The sequence below is a fragment of the Varanus komodoensis genome, unplaced genomic scaffold (genome assembly GCF_004798865.1).
Source record: "Varanus komodoensis strain SLA01 unplaced genomic scaffold, ASM479886v1 scaffold8, whole genome shotgun sequence".
NCBI classification, from domain to species: domain Eukaryota; kingdom Metazoa; phylum Chordata; class Lepidosauria; order Squamata; family Varanidae; genus Varanus; species Varanus komodoensis.
The window spans coordinates 18,498,963-18,517,644 of NW_025336481.1; positions in this window are offsets into that span (position 1 = coordinate 18,498,963).

Consider the following 18,682-nt stretch of genomic DNA (forward strand, 5'->3'; position numbering starts at 1 on the left):
CCAAGAACATGGTGAGTTATATAATGGGAGACAATCACTTTACTCCAGCTGCAGAAAAGAGAGTGACATGACATTTATTGTGCTTGTGTTGCCAATCTGTTCCTCCAGCTGGGCTTCTTTCCAAATCCTGTCCATGCTAAACCACTCTTAGGGAGCTGGAAGACATGTGGGAGTGAGTATGGGGTGTCCTTAATAAAGGACGCAAGGGATTTCTCCCTGCACATGAGGGCATTACCCATGGGATTGTGCTGGAAATGGGCAGGGATAGTAGAGTTTGTTTGCAAGTAGTTTGAGATGGACAACAGGAGAGTAGTACCCTATTGCGAATAGTTGCTGTGGGGAAAGCAGTGCGCTGACAAGTGACCAAAGATTTGCTTTGAGTGAAAAAGTAACTTTATAAACCTGTCACATGTGCAAAAGAGATTTAAATGTTTGGAAGTGAGGTGGTTTAGTTTGACTATGGCATAGTGTTAAATTCTATAGCTATCTCCTGCCATGGAATTTACAATTTCTGTGTCTTTCCTGGGGAGGCAATGCAGAGCCTTTTCTGTGTTGGGGAATCCTGCGTGAAACTGGCCAGTGGGCCACAGTAAACATTCGTACTCATTCTTACTATCTCAGCCCCCATCCTGCCTGCACCTTTGTGAACCCAAGATTTCTGCCAAGTCTTCAGTGGCACATGTCTAGCTTGCCATATTGCCTCATTTGTGTAGAGATGCGAAGAAAGGCTATATCTTGTCTCCATTGTTAGTTGTTAGAACTTCCCAATGTCAGATGAGCAGAAGCTGCTGTGAAGCTTCCTGCCAGGAATACTTGGCTGTGGTTAATGGAGTTTCCTCTGCTATGTTTTTATCTCTTCCTAGAAAGTTATCTTGAGCCAGTTACTAATTATTTCAGTGAAAAAGGATTGAGAATGTTGAAGTCAAATTCAAAAGGGGACAGGACATGTGAGGGAGTTTTGGAGTACCACCCGGAAAGGGAAGATGTGGTTGCTGAGCCAGAACTCATCAGCCATGGATTATAGACTAGCAGGTCAATTAGTAGGTAGAACAGTAGTAAGGCTTGGCAATTAGAAGTCCAAAGAAAATAGAATACTGAAAGGATGATCTCAACCTCGTTCACATACCCTAGCTCTGTAGCTTTTGTCTGTGGACTCTTCAGTATTTGCAGATCCATCTCTGACATAGATTGTACAAAAGTCTTCCTTGTTTAGGCACCTGGCTAAGTGGAGGTGCATGGCCTTGAGTTGACCTCAGGCAGGACATCTGCATTGCAATGCCAGCATAATTACAATACAATAAATAAACAACCAAAATTAAATAAATAATCCATAACAAAATGCAAAATTATAAATTAAATCAAATGAACCAAAAGCTTGTTTGAACAAAAATGTTTCCACCTGGCATCTAAAGCAAAGCAGAGTTGGTGCCAGCCGTATGTCTCTGAGGAGTGAGTTCCTTTGTCCAGGCGCTGCTGCCAAAAATGCCCCCTCCCAGCCCTTTCCCCCTTGATCTTGCATGGGGGGTTAGTCAAAGGAGGAGTTCCAAAAGGGATCTAAGTTGGGTGGATAGGAATATATGACAGAGGCGCTCCCTCAGGAACCCTGATCCCAAGCCATTTAGGGCTTTATATGTCAAATACAATCCTTTGAAGTGGGCCTGGACTGTAACCTGAGATTGGTTTTCCATCAACATCTTACCACCATGCCCAGAAGGATTATGACAGTTGCAGCAAACTCCCACATAGATTGGCCTATAGATCTTTCCTCTAACCAGGAGCTCAGTCATACTAGGACCTAGTTCTTATTTCACATGGCTTCTGACTGATACTTCACAGAGCACAAGGCCTGGATTTTTCTCCAAACTGTAAACACTTGCCCACTAGCAAAGTTACATCCTGCTCCCTGCCAAAATAGTTGTTTTTCAGGATCACTTCTCACTCTTGCAACTAGACCATCCTGGATTTGCATTGATGATTCATTATTTATTTAACATGCATCTGTTTGAGCGGTATCTGTGAAATCAGACCCATACGAATCACACAAAAAGAAACAGCACTCATAGGGTCAGATATTGATCCAGTTTGAGCTGTAGTTACTGGATTGTTTAACCCATGAATTGCCTGGGATGAGTGAAGCAGTAAGCGTGCTGCCTCCCTCATACTCATCAATTAACAAACCTGGAATGACCCATTCTTGACTTGTCCTATGATGTGCAAACCCAGAAATATTGGCTGCATAATGACAACTCATGGATTCTTTAAACAATCCAAACTATCTCCTATGCATTCCTTGTCTCTGTTTTCAGCTAATAATACAGACATTTCCCCTTTCTGGTTTGTTATTGTGACATCTGAACCCAGAAAGTATGGGTTGATTAGGGATTAAATACTGCAGAATCAACTCTGTTTGTTGTTGGGCTAGCTCTGGATTGTTTAACCCATAACCCAGAGTTTTTGAATTTGTAGGTCACAAAACAACCCAAAATTGTGGCATTCTTGAGTTGCTAAACAGATGTGGAAAAAATAAGCATGTGCAGGCAGTGCACTTGTCCTCTGCAGATCCCAGTTTAAACAACCCAGGAATTGCAGCATGACATACGAACTGGTTCATTAAAATTTTCTTTGTCTGGGTTACTATCTCTGGAATTAATAGTGGCTGCAAGTGTCCTCTTAATTTCATTATGAAAATAGATCTTAATTAGAGCTTTGACTATTGGGCAGCATAGAAAATAGACCGACCGACAGACAAAAACATGTATTTCTTGGACAGCGTACATGAGTCCTGTATCCATACATCCCCAGTTGCTTTTACCCATCTTCAGTTATCAGACTGTGTTGGGGGAGGAGGCAGAATCAGATCCCGTATGTAGGTAAGGAAATTACATGAGGCCTTCCTTAATCTTTCTATCCTGGGGCAGTGCTAAACATGTTAATAGGGACTGTTGATTTGGAGGTGTTAATGTGCAATAGCCTTTTCTTTTTGTTCAGTCCTGAGACCCACCTTTAGCCCAAACCTTTTTTCGGGGGCCTACATCTTAGTTGTTTACCATATCTTTATGTGCTGGCAGTGCTGCTGTTCTGACCCACCATAGATCAGCCTGTAGTATGGTACCCAGTAGTATGGATGCCAGCCCAGAAGCTGAAGACACAATTGGGTTAGAGTTTACAGCCTTGTCCTCTAGAATGATGCAAAAATGCAGGGAGGTGACTTTAAAAGGGCTTTTCTACTTTTTAAATCTTGTTTAGTGACCAGGTCCTATTACCCTTAGATTGTACAGGCCCTTTCTTCCACTCTCTTCTTGTTGATTGATAAGAGTGAATGATAGACAATTCCTTAAGCAGGCTGGATTACAAGCAAAACCTTGAGCTTGCCCTCCAGAAATGGCTGCCTCTGAGAGGGCTTTGATGAGACCCAAGAGGAAGGAAATGTGGTGATGTAGAATTGTTCATCCCTCAGGAATATCCTTGCCTCATTGGATGTATAAATACCATTCTCAATACCTTGGCTGTTAATTGTTCATTAACTATTTACAGAAAGAATGAAGTAATTTCCAAGAAGTTACATTATTGGCAGGGGAAGTAATTTGTTATAGAAACCCCCATCTACTTTTATATGTCCATAATTATTTCTTTCTTTAAAGTATTTTCTTTAAAAATATTTCTTCTTGTACAAGAGCCTTTCTCTGACTGTGTCTTAGAAGAACTTATAGTCTCTGAACTGATAAGAGGTGAGGCTGATCCTTGAGCATTGTAAGTGGAGCTCAAGATATAATTCTATGCATAGATTTGATGCAAAAAAATTATTGTGCTAGCCAAAGCCCCTGACAAATACATCAAATAAATGTGCATAAACAACAAAATAAAGAATTTCAGCAGTATCAATATAAATAAATTAAAATATACTATTAACAGAAATTCATCCTTAACTCTGAATTTCCGGTGCAGTTTATAGCAATTTTGTCTAATTCTCTCTTCCTGATCTTTTTTGCTGCCAAGCAGACAAAGCAACTTATGTGTCACATAACTATTAGTATCACTTGAAAGAAAAAGAGCAGTTTCTGCCAAGGCATTCTTGTATCCATATAATAGCTGGGGTTTCAAGAATCTCTTCCTGGGGTCAGTATGTAGAGGACAAATTAACATGGAATGAACAATGTCTTTAACTTGATATAAACCACAAATAGATAATCTGTGTTCAAGAGGTAACTTGTTATAACACCCATCCAAAACTGAGGCTGGCATAACTTGAAATCATAACATTATGCATAGGGGTTGTTGAGCTGCCTGAAAACAGTGCCTACAGTCAGTTTTTGTACATTGGAGATAGACCAGAGTTCCTGGAATTTCTCCAGGGAAGATGGCAAAGCAATCAGCTATTGGTGTGTCAAGCACATTGTCAATCAGGACACTTCTCTTCATGTGAATTCATCTCTTCATGACATCAGGCTTGCCTCTCTCTCTCTCTCTCTCTCTCTCTCTCTCTCTCTCTCTCTCTCTCTCTGTCTGTCTGTCTTTCAGTAAGGCTCTTGTGCCTTTTACTCAGTGCATTAAAAGAAGAAACTGAACATCTGAACCTTTATGCAATATGGAGACATAGTGCCTGGAAAGCCTCTTGTCCTGATTATTTTCTATTAATATTTTATATTTAAATCAATACCTGTTTTAATACTAATAGTTTCTAACAAAGCATTCAGCACTGAGACATGATATCAGCAAACCTAATCTTCGTATTAATCAGCCATTCCCTTTCTGTGCTTCAGTAGCAGTATAAGTCAAGTTATGTACAAGCCACACTATGCTAGGATACTAAAGAGAAACCAACATGAGAAGAGAACAAACAAAAATAGGCAGTGAATAAAATGTATTTCTCCAAACATTTGAGGAATAGCTACAAAAGTGTCAGTTTCATCTTATTATTGTGAATAACTTCCCTAAGAATAATTTATTTGGTAACTATGGAATCTCTGTGAATGATCATAAGGTGACTATTTTCAGAGAAGAATTTCAAAGGCAGATGCCAATGTGAAAAAGCTGAAGTACAGTTCATCAAGAGATGCAGCTCTATTTCCTGTGGTTTGAATATGGTCAACGTTTTTTCCCTTCCTTATCTGTTTTAATCAGCTGTCTATTGCAGTGTCTTTGTTATCACCCAACAGAATTTGTGAATAGCAACTTTTCAGATGACAATATTTGTTCATGTTTGCATTTCAGTTTCCTCTGACAACATAGTTTACATCTCCTTCTCCCACCTCCAGTATGTATATATAGACTTGCCAATTCAAGGAAAACATTTCATGCATCTGATGAAGTGTTCAACCATAAAAGCTTATACCAGAATAAAGGCATTAGGCTTTTAAGTTGCCAGAAAATGCTGCTGTTTTTGCTTTGGCAGACTAACATGGCTGTCCCTCTGAAAAGAGCTACACCCAGAAGCACTGACATTCATACGGCAAAGTGTCAGAGCTGCTGCTGAGGGGCGCTGGCAAAGCCTTTTGTACAACATCTCGCTCCAACTGCATGTACAACAATAAGCCATAACAAGAGGGCTAGGGGAACATCCAGCTCAGCTCTGTGCCAGCCTTTGCGTCCTCGTCCTCGGCAGCAATCTCTGCTAGCTGTTGCCTTGATGTGTTCCTTGGATAAGCCAGAAAGACAAGTCTATCCAGATTTCCCAGAAGGCTGAGCTGCCTCTGGATGGGGACAAGTAGGTTAGGCAGAAATACAAGGCAGATGGCCGAAGCAGAAGCAGGAATGAGTTCTTGTGCGCATGTTGTACACATCATAATCCCGAGCCATTTCCTTAACAGCTGATCGAAAACACCATTTTTGCATGATCTGTTTTCATGTTGGCTCAATCCACACTTCATCTGGGGAGCTATCACTATTTGGCACACTAGGTATTTTTTATACCACTATCCCTTTTTGTTGCACAAACACTTGTATAGCAATTAGGATCCACAGATGCACCTGCATTTTTTATTTTTTAATTTTATTATGTGTCTGACTGGCCATTTTAGCAGATGTAGCTTTCATGCAGGGATGGGGTGTAAACCTAACTTTGCTGCAATAGATTTTCCCTCCTTTCTAAGGAGCTCTTAACATCTGGTCAATCTTTGCATCATTAAAGAATTTGCTGTGGTCATTATTGGTGGCTCTCTTCAGTTCAGTTTTGTTTTGCACTTTTGCAGTCATGGGCTTGAAAGTCATCACAGGTTGTATGCTTTTTTTCTGATGAAGCAAATGGGATCATAAAATTTGCAGTAGCTCTTATTGCAAGGTCCCCTACCCTCTCCATTTCCCCAGCATGCAATGACTATATAAGCAGGTTAATTCTTTTTCCTCTGGGGTTCTGTGTCTTTAATAAGTGCCTCGTTAAAATTGTTTTTCTAATATTTAAATACATTGATGGGGAACATCTTCATCTGTTTATTTTTGTTCTATTTAATTTTGTTTTGCTTGTCATTAAAAGTGTTACTGTGAGAGTAGGGTGAGGAGGTAGCCATACTCAAACACTAAACTCCCTTGTTTCCTGTTAAGCAGATGAACATGTGCCAGGAACTGTATCAAATCTGAGGTGTGTATTGGGTTGAAAGCTAGTAAACAAAATCCAGATGGCTCAAACGCAGGGGCTGTGACACATACTGCAGGGGAACGTGTAAACTGAGAGCAATACCAGTCAATTTAACTGAAAGGAAAATCCCCTCTCCATAAAAAGGCATTGCCCCATCATCATGAAATCAAAACCTGACCTCGGGGTGATGCACGCATCTGTGGTTTATTGCTGGTGTGGCACTTAATGATGATCTTTGGATGTCATCTTCACACCCCTGGTGCATTTTGGACATGAAGGTCCACAGGAGCATCTATTATGTGCAATTTCTGATATCTTCTTTCTGTCAGAAGGAGGCTGATATCTATAGATCTAGTTCTAGGCCAGCAGACCCACTATAGCTAAAATGCTGTAGTAACTTTATCTCAGTGGTTTCCTGCCTGTTGTATAAAAGCAGACCTGACTGTAGACTATAACCAGTCTTCTGATTTCTCTTTCCCCATCTGAAGGCAACCTCCAAATCTACCATTCTTGATAATTTCAGGAATCTAAAGTGTGGTGTCATTTAGAATTAACATATCTGGGCCTTGATGGCACTTTGCTGCATCCTGTGTGTGTCTGTTTAATCAGTGCATTAAAATGTTTAAGCTTGCTTTTTAAGCTTACTGGTGTGAACCAGATTTACACTGGAGTTGACTTGCATGGGTACCCATTTAGACAAGTCCAACACCAGTGCTTGGCAAGGCATGGTCTTATTAATATTTGAGGGGCTCATGAAGCCAAACTCTGGACTCTAATCCATTCTTGTGCTAGTCAGGAGATGGGAAGGGAACATAGATTAAGGGCACGGAAAGGAAACAAACGCCATGCAAAGGAGTGCAGATTGCGCTCTTGCTGGAGGAGAAGGAGGCTGTTTCTTTGTAGTTGATGTAACTAAGTGGTCACCTGTGTGAGGAGAAACATGGCCTCATGGTTGCTGTTACTTCTGGGCTTTCCCCTTGAAGGGAAAGCCTTCCAAATGCACGTGCCTCAGATGGTCCAGCAAGAATGGCCCCAGCCAGCTCTCCTATTTGACTGAAGTAGAAGGAGGATCCTATGAATGAGGTGTGTATGGGAAGGAGGACAAGGCACAGCAGGGGGTGGGGTTCTGTGACTGCATACTTGAAGGTGAACACTTGAAGAACATCAGGATAAGTAAGTAAGGGCAAAGAGGGAGCTGCAGCATATAGTAGAGCTCATTCTCTGCCCACAGAGAGGAAGGGCAGCAAGGGAAGAAAGCTGTGCAACCTGGGAAGCCTTCTTCATGCCACGATAAGAGGCTCTACTTCCATGGTTGGAACTCAGGCAGAAGGAGCATTCTGGAATGGATCTGGGGAGGGTGTAAGATCCAAAGCTCTCTCCTCACCCATTCTCTGGAGAAGAATAAGGAAAGCTCCATCAGACCTGAAGTTGCCATAGGTTGACTCATGTTGTTCATGTTGCTCTCCAGAAGTGGAGCAATTGAGCAGTTTGAGGTAGGCAGCAGATAAGAAGTGGCAGTTTGGCCACCGTGGAGTCCTCTGCCTCGTGAGTTGCGATAAAGCAAAAAGCAATATGTCCAATTTTGCCATCATATAATATGTGCTGTTAATCTTTGCAACTATCCTGCATTCCATATTTTATTAGTCACTATTTGGAAGATTGTTTGCTGGGCTTCCATTTGGCACTTTGCTGTTCTTCCATTAATATTCTGGCTCTTGATAATAAATTATTGCTTAATATCAGACTATGCTGATTCAAATATTTACCCAAATTCCCCTACCAAATTATCGTCAGATCCAAAAATAAACTAAATTTAAGGTAATTTCCTTAATCTTATTGCCTAGGGCCTTATAACAGCTGAGAAATTGTACCAGATAGGCTGAAAATCTGCAGCTTTGTGTAAACCTTGTGAGCATTTAGAAGTATTTTATATGTGGGGCAAAGTGGGCCTTTTGTGAGCAGTTTGGACAAGAGGAAGTCCTCGGGCAGGCAGATGACAATGCTAACTTGGGTCTAAGCCCACAGTGAAATCAGGGCATCTATGAATGGGATTCACTGGATATGGGAGTCATGTTTGCACTGATATGGCAACAGTGGAGGCACACTGAGTGGGGCAGGGAACAGAAAAAACGGGAAATTGGGAATTTTTCTTTTTTCCCTTCAGGCCTTTCTGGAAAATTTGCCTGGAGGGGGATTCCCCTCTCTGTAATTTTGTCCTTTTTTCTTGTTTTATTTCCCCTAAGTCTCCTTATCTATAAACAGATGATGAAGGTTGATAAACAGACTGTGCGGAGGAGCAGGTGCTAGGCATCTGTAACCAGAGATCCATCATATCTTCATGGAGCACAGTAACACCAAAATATTTGTGACGACAGCCATCAAGGTCATATATGTGTTGGGGACTGCTGGAGCATTCGCAAGTTCATGGGGTAGAACCTTGTACTGAGAAGAATGAATCCCTGTCGTAAAATAAAACTATGAGATGGAGATAGGAAAACGTGTTCCTCAGGTCTATGAAAGCCATTCAGATTACTGTGTTCAAGGGCAGCATAAAAGATCATGGTGTGAAATGTTCTGGATGTAACATTGTCACTGGTACCTCTGAGTCCTAGGCATGGAGAAAGGTGACCTCGCATGGAATAACAGTGGCAGAATCATTAAGACAATGGCAATGGGTGTGGAAGTTCACCACGCTCTGTTTTCTGTAGCAGTCTCAGAGAACTGAGTGGGACAGTGATCCATGAAAAGGAGGGAGATGTTTCTTCCATTTTTGTGGGTAGTGTTGGTGGGATTATGGCTCAAGAAGATTCATGAATGGAACAGGTGCAGAACGCTTAACTGTTCCTGCACTTGGGCTATGAAGAGTAGCAAATCTCTTATTCTTGACCCATAGAAACTGGAAGCTTCCATTGGGGTGTCAGGCGGCCACTGGATGTGACAATTTTGCTAGAAGATCAAGGATATATTTTAGGGCAGAGATGTTGACTGAAAGTAAACATATGCTCTTAAATGAAAAACCTTCCTTTCTCCTAGCCCACAAGAAAAACCATATTCCAAAATTGATATTTTCAATTATCTTTAATATGCGGTGCCTCTGGAACTTATACTTATGGCATTTGTCTGCTGTTGTACTGCGATCCTCTTACAGTGCAGTCCTGGGCATGCTTACTCAGAAATAAGCCCCTCAGTGGAGCTGACTCACAGAGAAATGTGCACAGGACTGCAGCCTTAATGTTAAGCAAGTGCCTTGATTTCCCTTGATGTGTACATGCTGTTCGGAATCCTAGCTCACAGACGCTTCAGACTGGAAAAGAGCACCGCTGTCTTTCAGCTGAGGAATCCAAGAGTCATTTCTCATGTGAATATTTTGCCCTACTTCTGTGCCATTGCATATATTTGCTGAGGAACTGCAGGGATCCATCACATGTGTGTTAGTAACTTTTGACCAGCCCTTGAGGGGGGACCGTGAAGGAAGACAGGTATAGCTTTAGTGTATAGTAGCTTTTTAATGTTAACAACATTAAATAATATTCTTTCAATTGACCAAGCATGCAGGGAATAGAATACAGGGCTAATCCACTATTCAGCCAAAATGACATGCATGTGATTTGATCTGTTTCAAGGCATCCAAGGGATATTTTTGGATTGATTTAGAGTTTAGAGTCAGAAAATGGGCAATGCAGAAAAGTAATGAGTTGAGGACAAAGGAGGGGTTAACTCACAGCAGCAGCTGCCACAAGCAGCATCAGCCTCTCTCTGCTTGCCAGCTCGGAGACTAGCTGAGAGTTAAGGAGTGGAGAGTGAAGGAGCTGGGAGCCTGACGTCAAGAGGGCCAGAATAGAAGACTCTATTTATAGGGCTGTTCCAAAGGGAATGGGAGAAGCACAGGCAGAGAGATTGTTCACTCATTTGTGCTTACATGGTTGTTTTCTCTGTTCTTAACTGTGTTGGCAGCTGCCTCACTAGCTGACATAACTGGCTTGTTTGGAGGGAAATGGGTTCCTTCCCTCCATTTCCTAGGCTTGGGTTGTATCTCACCCCTTGCTCATTCCCCCTTTCCTATCGTGAAAGCTGAATGTTTATGCATCTCTCATGCAAATGCAAGACAAATTCTCCCAGTTGCAGAAGCGATGAGCCTTTTGCTTCAGCTTCATCTGCAGTGATGACATTCTAAAAGCTTTTACCCAAAAACCCAAATGAATGGAAACTGGCTGTGGAGAAGGAAAGGTATGATGCCTGTATTCAGAGGCACTCTTTGACGCTCCAAGGTTGAGAAATGGCTCTGAAGAGAGATTCTCAGGATAAGCCCTGTTGCCCCCAGTTGAAGTCATGGTTTGCTCATATCCCCAGGAAAGAATCCTTCGGAAGGTTTTGAGATATGATTGAATGTTTTGCCTTTATCTGTTTCCTGGTGCTACTGATAAATTTGCTTTTATTTTTTAAGGGTAAAAGCTGTCAAGTATAACACCTGTGCAACTGTGCTCTTCCCTGCAAAATTGTAAAATTTGTGCAAAAGTAGAAGCCAGAGCACTGTGCCTATGATGCTTTTGTTTGCCACATCTCTCCTCACTTCTAGGCTGGTCATGTGTGATGGCACAACCGTAACACCAGGACAACAGACTTGCACAATGCCATGTTTTTCATGGGAAAGCTCCCTACCCTAAAATATGTTTTAAGTTGCTCAGCTAGCAGGAATGGGGCTTCTTTCCAACTTCTCCAGTCCTCTCTCCAATCTTCATTTTGATGTTACGAGTACTACGGTTGCGTCTCTTTTGTCTGTTGGACAGTGGAAAAAGTATCTTTTCTACTGCAATCTCTCTTCTAAAGCAGAGATCTGTGTTATAGACACCAGAGGCTGTGACATCTTTTAAGAGGAAAATAGCATTTGCCCTTTGTATGGTTGTTACTGGGAGAGTGCCTCCTACAATGCAAATTTATGCAAGAAGCTGGGGGATTGTATGTTGGGCACTCACAGCAGCATTTTTGGTGTCAGTCTAATTTTCAGGGCTTCTTTGCACATTAATTTTTGTTTATGTGTAGTAGTAGTGTGCAATTTAAGGCATGAGGAAGTGACGCCTATTTGCAAACATGAATCTTGGAGGTATCCTTAGCAAAGTGGCATAATTTACTACAGCAACTTGTTCTTCCTGCTGTACATTCCTACTAGACATTATGAAGAATTCAGGGCTGCCACCAAAATCATCTGCCCCATATAGATTTCCTGCCTTTCCATTTCATAGTATCTGATTCAGCTTACTCATATTTAATGTCATTCTACCTTTCCCAACGTGTGAAGCACATAATTGCTGAGGGTGGGGGAGAGGAGTGAGGAATAATGTCAGCACACAGGTAAAGTTTAACTAAACATTACTGAGGAAGGAAGACCTTCAACACTGGGCCACCATTTTTTGGCAGTAGGCCTGTGTTTTCTGTTACAGAGCTCTGTCCTTGGAATGGGATGGGTTTGCCTTTGAGGAATGGATGAAATGTAATATTTTTCGTATGTGAATTACTAGCAGTAAATACTACCAAGAGAGCTTCAGCTATTAGGAGGTATAGAAAGTAATTAATCAATAAATTAATTAATACTTTTGTTTTGTAGATGCTGCTGTTCCAGTTCCAATCCTAGAGGCATGTAAGTTATTGCCTCATGAATGGCACAAGCAGTTCTCAGTTTTCAAAACTGTTAATGGCCTGCCAAACTGGGGTCACCCTTTACCAAATCTGTAGTAGAAAGCTCACTGTTTTTTATATTTTAGAAAATTTTCCCATCTGACCTGGGTGCTTTTTTGGTAGAAACTCAGGGTATGCATCAAATAAATAAACTTAGCAGAAATACCAACATAGCTTAAACTAACCAGGTAATATACATCTATATATCTATATGCACAAAAATATAAAATTTAAAGCCCAGCTGAGGAATTAAAACCCAGTATAACCCAGATTTATTCTGATTAGCACAATCCTATGTGACATGCTGGAAAGCTGGCCATAAAAAGGACTTTGCATGACACTGTAAAATACTAAATTGGTTGCCAGACAATGCCATAGCTGGGCATGCTCCAGTTGAAAGGGCCCTTTGACCAGCACCTGCCTCTCTGACCGAAGTGCAGGTGCTCATGAAAGGTGGGCAGGCTCATGTGAGGAAAGGGGTGGTCTCTTGCTCTCATGAACAGGGAACTCACGACTACATATTTTCCTGCCGAAAACGATTGCAGAGATTTTCCAGAGTTGTAAAAGAAAAGCCTTTTGATGACTGTCCAAAGAAGGGTTCCCAAATAGGGGTTGACCTCATGATCTTCACTTTGCTGAGTACCTGGAGGGTACGATAAGTGAGGAAACAATAGAGACGCCATGAACTATTGGGGAACACTAAGCCCTATAGAATTCCGCCACTGACAGCCCTTCCAATGTATATTTTGGGTATGTTGGAGGGACAGTGGGTGGCTGTCATTTTGGAGATGGTAAAAAGTCATCTCTAGAACAAAAACAAAGCAAGAGAGAGGGAGGGAGAGAGAAAAGATAGAAAGAAAAAATAGAGAAAAAAAGATGGAGAATAAAATAGCCACAGTGAGCAAAAAGGGATTACAATCACAATTATGCAATTGCAATTATGGTTCTACTCAGATAGAGGGAACCAGTAATCACTCCAAAATGTGACTTGGGCACATGATGGAGCAACTATTACAGGTGCTGGCTCAGGATTACACACCAAAAACAATAAGGGTTTTTGTTGTTGTTGTTGTTGTTGTTTTTGTTCGTTTACCCCTTCCCTGGAACCATGATGAGGTTAATCTCCAGGTTTGGATGGAACACCATCTCATCATGGATCAACAACCCCTATAAGAAGTCAGGGTTGGCAGGAAGTGCTTTGCATTCACATGACACAACAACCACCATGGCTAGTTGCCCATCCTGGATTGCCATGTCATCCAAACCCAGTCAAAGAGTAAGAAGTACAAAACAGGTAAGGGACATAGCTCAGACAGAAATACATTGCTGTATTTTCCCACTCTGTCCTAAACAGCGTACAAAACTTCTGTCTGTCCAAGGGAAGGGAGGGGAGAGGAAGAACTGAGACACTTCAGGCAGAGGGGCCAAATCCAGCCTTCTTGCAACCACTCATCATCAGGTGGTTTCCTGGCTTTTATGCAGTCCTTCCCTGCCCCTCATTCTTAAGCACTCTTCTAAAGTTAAGATGCCAGCAATAAGAGCCTTAAGCTACCATATGCTGAGTTGTTTTGTTCCATATTGCACTGCACTTTGGCCTCCACCCCTTTTGCTTTTGATCCTGCCCAGCACTGGAATGCAGCCCTGAGTGCAAGCTTCGCTCAGCTTCCTTCTTGAACTGCATGGCATGTTCCAGTTGATCCTAGTAACATAAATATCTCCACAGTGCAAAATGCTGTGCGCCTGGCAGTGGCCACCAAGACTAGCGATTGAGGCGAATCTGGATGCCCCCTCTCTCAAGATTTTTTAATTGTCCCTACCAAATGTTTGTTCCTTAGGCTGCCTAGTGGATGCTGGGAGTTGTAGGACTTTTTTCTTTCTAAACACATATAGGACTGCACGCTTAGGTGTTCTAATGATGCAGCTGTGTGAGCTAAAGTGCTTTTTATACAAGTGCGAACTGCTGCAGTCCCCTAACCCCACCTGTGCACAGTGAAATTGAACCATGCTGTGAAGTGTGCAGCGACATCATATATTGGCTGAAAGTGCCTTCCTTAGTTTGCCCTTTTCTTCCATTCATAGAATTGCAAACCATATGAACCATATACAAAGGAGAGCTCATATGTGATACCTTAATTATTACTAATTACGGTGTGGGAAACCTAGCCGTTGCATGCAACCTTTTACACAGTGTTCTAGGCAGTGTTGGTCTTCTAGCAAATGCTGCATTGTGTTATGATAGAAGTAATCAGCAGAGATACTTTCCTATGGCTTGTGCTTCCTTTGCCTGCTGGATAATGCAAGGATGCAAAAGTGATTTTATTGGAATCAACACAATACAGAAAGCAGAATTTGTGGATAATAGAACTGATAGTGTGGGGACATGCACAACATTTTGCACAGTGGTTTAATAAGAAGGCTGGGGACGTATCTGGATGCCACTTCTGGTACTTCCTGTGTCTCAAGTACAGAATATGAAAGTGACACATTCACTCTGAGAAATCTGCAAATGATAGTGTGCTGCTGTTATACAGATTATATTGGGCTGGCATCAGGCTCTGTCTGCCTACTGTCCTGGTGGAAAGCATGGGAAATAAAGCTGGACCACAGAGGCTAGATGTGCTGGTTGACTGCATGCAGCCTTCCGAAGTGACGGTAAACTGGATAGGTGGTGGAAGTCACAAAAGTAGGTGGAAGCACCTACTAGCTTTTCATTTCTGGCTCCATGCTGCAGAGCCTGTAAACAATGTAAGCAGCAGTTCTGCTTGCAGAACTGTTAACCACTCCTCCCCGTCATCAGACAGCACAGCATAAACTGACTTGCCCTGCTTGAATGCAACGACTGTTCCTCATCTTGAAGCTAAAGATGCCTACTCACATCCGCTTTCACCTCAACAAACTGAAATCCTGCTCAAGTTACGCCTAGAGGACAGCGCTACCAGGTTATTTTTTTTCTAGCGTATGTGGAATCACATACAGAAATGTGACGTTTGACTCAAACTATTTGTCACATTTGTGACACACCTTGTCTTGTGTCTCTTGATGGACACACACATTCCATTCTCTCCCTTGCTGATTCCCTTCTGAGGCAAGGGATGTCATTCCCAACAACAACAGCAGCGTGTTAACACAGAAATCATCTTGGTAAATCATGCCTCTTTGCAATGCAGGAGTGCAGAAACACAATGCTGAACTTTGTTCTAATTACATATGAGGCTTCCACATACTTCCTTTAGTTTCTTTTCAGCTGCAAAGCTGAAACAGAGAGGACCATTTTAGCACAAGAACTCATTGGCCTGCTTTTCAAATATACTGATTCTTTCAAAGTCAGCCCTGCCTTTGCAAACAAGAATCAGCAATTTTTAAACCCCCTGCCCCAGAACTATATACCATTGGCTATTCATTACAGAAGTTAATTAAGCTGAAGGAGACAGCTAGAGGACAGCCGTTCTGAAAAGCACAAAAGGTTTCTTGAGGTGAATGAAACACAGCAGGGGTAGAAAGGGAGGCCTGGAACTGTCACCCCTCAAGGGTGCTGCTGATGGAGAATGGTGAGCATATCCTGTTAAGTTGGATGGCGTCCCGAAAAGTAGGCATAAAAGCACATGGAAACCATGCATAGTTCTAAAAGCCCTCTTATCTTGGCTCAAGTATTTCTTATGTATCTGTGTTTATGTAAGACTTTACACCTTCCTGTACCAAACCAGCATGGGAAGAATTTGTGTAGAGTTAAGTAGTACTTTACTCATGAGCCAGAAAAAGGGTGTAATGCAGAGAGGGGGGATCGTGCAGCAGTAGCAGAAGGACCCATGGAAAGATAATGAGTTGGGGAATAGATGTTAAGACTATTCATTACATAAGAGTGCTATTAAATGTGTGTTTAAAACACAGCTCTTGAAGGTGTAGCTTTTATCAACAGAGTCCAAACCAATCTAGATGATTCAAGCAGGTCAGCTCTGTCAAACAGGTCAGGAAGATGAGTGTTGCAGCATACAGCCTGGATTATTTGGGTCTCACACACCTAGGAAACCACTGTCTTCCCGATATCCAGTGGTTCTCATTTCTCCCTATTCAGTATGCCAAGTTCAGCTGAGAAAGAGGGAGGCAGTTTAGTTTTAAAGTGGGTAATGCTGGTGTTCAGCTTTCTTGAAGGCACCAGTTCTGAATTCAGGTATGTTAGGCCTAGTTGTTATTGGGGTTAATGTCCTGCACTGGCTAAACTCATCTTTGCAACACTATAAAAATTGTTTATGAGGGCTGCTTTTGACCAGCAGTGGCTGAGATTTAAACCAGAAACTGGGCAGGGATCATTATGACTGTTGCAAATTAAAATATGATCCCTGGTTAATAGGAGGGTAAAGTATCTGTAGGTTCAACAGATTTTTTTTTTAAACTCTGTGTGCAACATTTGATGGACAAAATCAAGGCTTTATAAGCTAGGGTCCAAAGCATTTTAAGGTGAACCCTCTGTGAATTCCTTCAAACATTACATTCCTAGTATTTCATATTTAGATCTCTCATAGCAGTACTGATGGGATTTGATTTTTATTTTAGAAGCAGGTTTGGCACTGACCTATTCTTACAATGGAAACAATCCCTATGTTCCAGGTTCCAAAATAGATGGGAAAATGTGGAAGGTACATTTTCCTTTTCTTAACATTATCTTGTACTTCAGAGAATGTATGTCCTTTCCTCAGCATGTACTTCCTAGGCAATTCTATTTGAGGTAGAGGCACTATGTAAACAAATATTCAATCAACTATTTAAAAGCAACAAAACTGAAAAATAAAAACCAGCTTAAGGTTGTGTCACCAATGTAAATAGTTCAAACTGTATGAAATTTTTCAGGGTAAGTTGCAAAACTTAATTTGCAGTGCTCTTAAACTAAGAACTTCCACTTGTGTGCAGGAAGCAGGCAGACTATTGAGAAGTCACAGTACTACTTTATATTCCCAAATATTCCCTAAACCTGTTCTGTCTTCACAACATCCCAAGCACTGAAATATCAGCCTTCTATACACAATCATATGCAAAGGCCTCTCTCCCAGCATAACTTAACTAATGCTCTAAGTTATGGCTGTCATTGTGTCTTTTTACAGGAAGCAGTACAGAGACATGAGAGAAGCAAGACAATTCCACAAGCACTGCTGGAAAAGACTTTTTTCTCCTCTTGCCTTTCCATTTTTCCTCATGTGTGTAATTTCTTCTTAGTAAGCCTGCAGGAAGGCATTGTCTTGTTTTACTGATTGTGTATAAAATGTTTTGAGAGTCTTTATGGGTGAATAGTGAGATAAAAAGTACTTTAAAATAGATATTCTTGTAGCCCTGAAAGCAGCAGCAAGCAAACACCCTAACATTTTTTAAAACATTTTTTTTACCACCATTCAGGTAGATCTTCCTCCCAGTGACTCAGATTCCTAATTTCCTTATTAGGGAAGTCCGCTCTTATGTGTCTAAACACCATCCCACACCCTGGCTTGGCAGAAACCACCCAGGAGTTTCTGGAAACATGTTAGAACGTGTTGGTTTTTCTGCTGGGCTACCAGAAGGTTGTGTTCTGGCCAACTTTATTTAGCATTCATGTTATTTATATAGCAAGGCGTTGAACTTAAAAAAGGTATGCTTTACCTTGCATCAGGGCTAACAATGGCAGCTTCTGATGCTTACTGCAGAGACAAGTCTATGTTTGGTCTTGTGGTACATGAAGAACAGCTGTATATTTCCCCCCCAAAATACTTACTTTTAAAACCATTTTAGACAACAAATAGTAATAAAAGGCGCAAAGAATGCCTTTAGTATTTGAGTGATGTCACCAATTCTCTATTAGCAGAAGTACAACTCTAGACTGCATCCTCAGGAGAGCAAATCCTGCATCTGCACTGGGCCAATGCAATGCTTTATGTTGGATCCAGAGTGAGTCCCCTTGAAGTAGATTCATTACAATCAATGGAACTTAGTTTTATCATGATTTACTTGACTCATTAATTTCAGTTGGTTTACTCTTACACATAACTATCAACCGAGCTCTTGACTTTGTCAGGTATCAGCAGCCTACCACTATAGACCTGTACAGTTGATTTCTACTGCTCCCTAGACCCTACTAAATCTGTTTACAATTTCTGGGCACATCACGCATCATTTTACAAGGCCAGCCCTCAGCAGTTGGTAGGAAAAGTATCATAAACACCAATAACTAGGACCGTACCAGCAATTTCTGAATTCTAAGACTGTACGTAATAGTCAAGCAATGGGCTTTTATTTTAAAATTAAGGCATAATGTGGAATGTTCTGACAATCATGAACATTAGTTATGTTGCCTTGTAACTACTACTAGGAAAAACAAAGTAATTTTAAAACAACTTCCTAAGTCCTCTAATTGTGCATCCCCTAATTAAGTAACAGCTGGTAAATATACTGCAATTAAGGGGAAGCAGAGAAGTA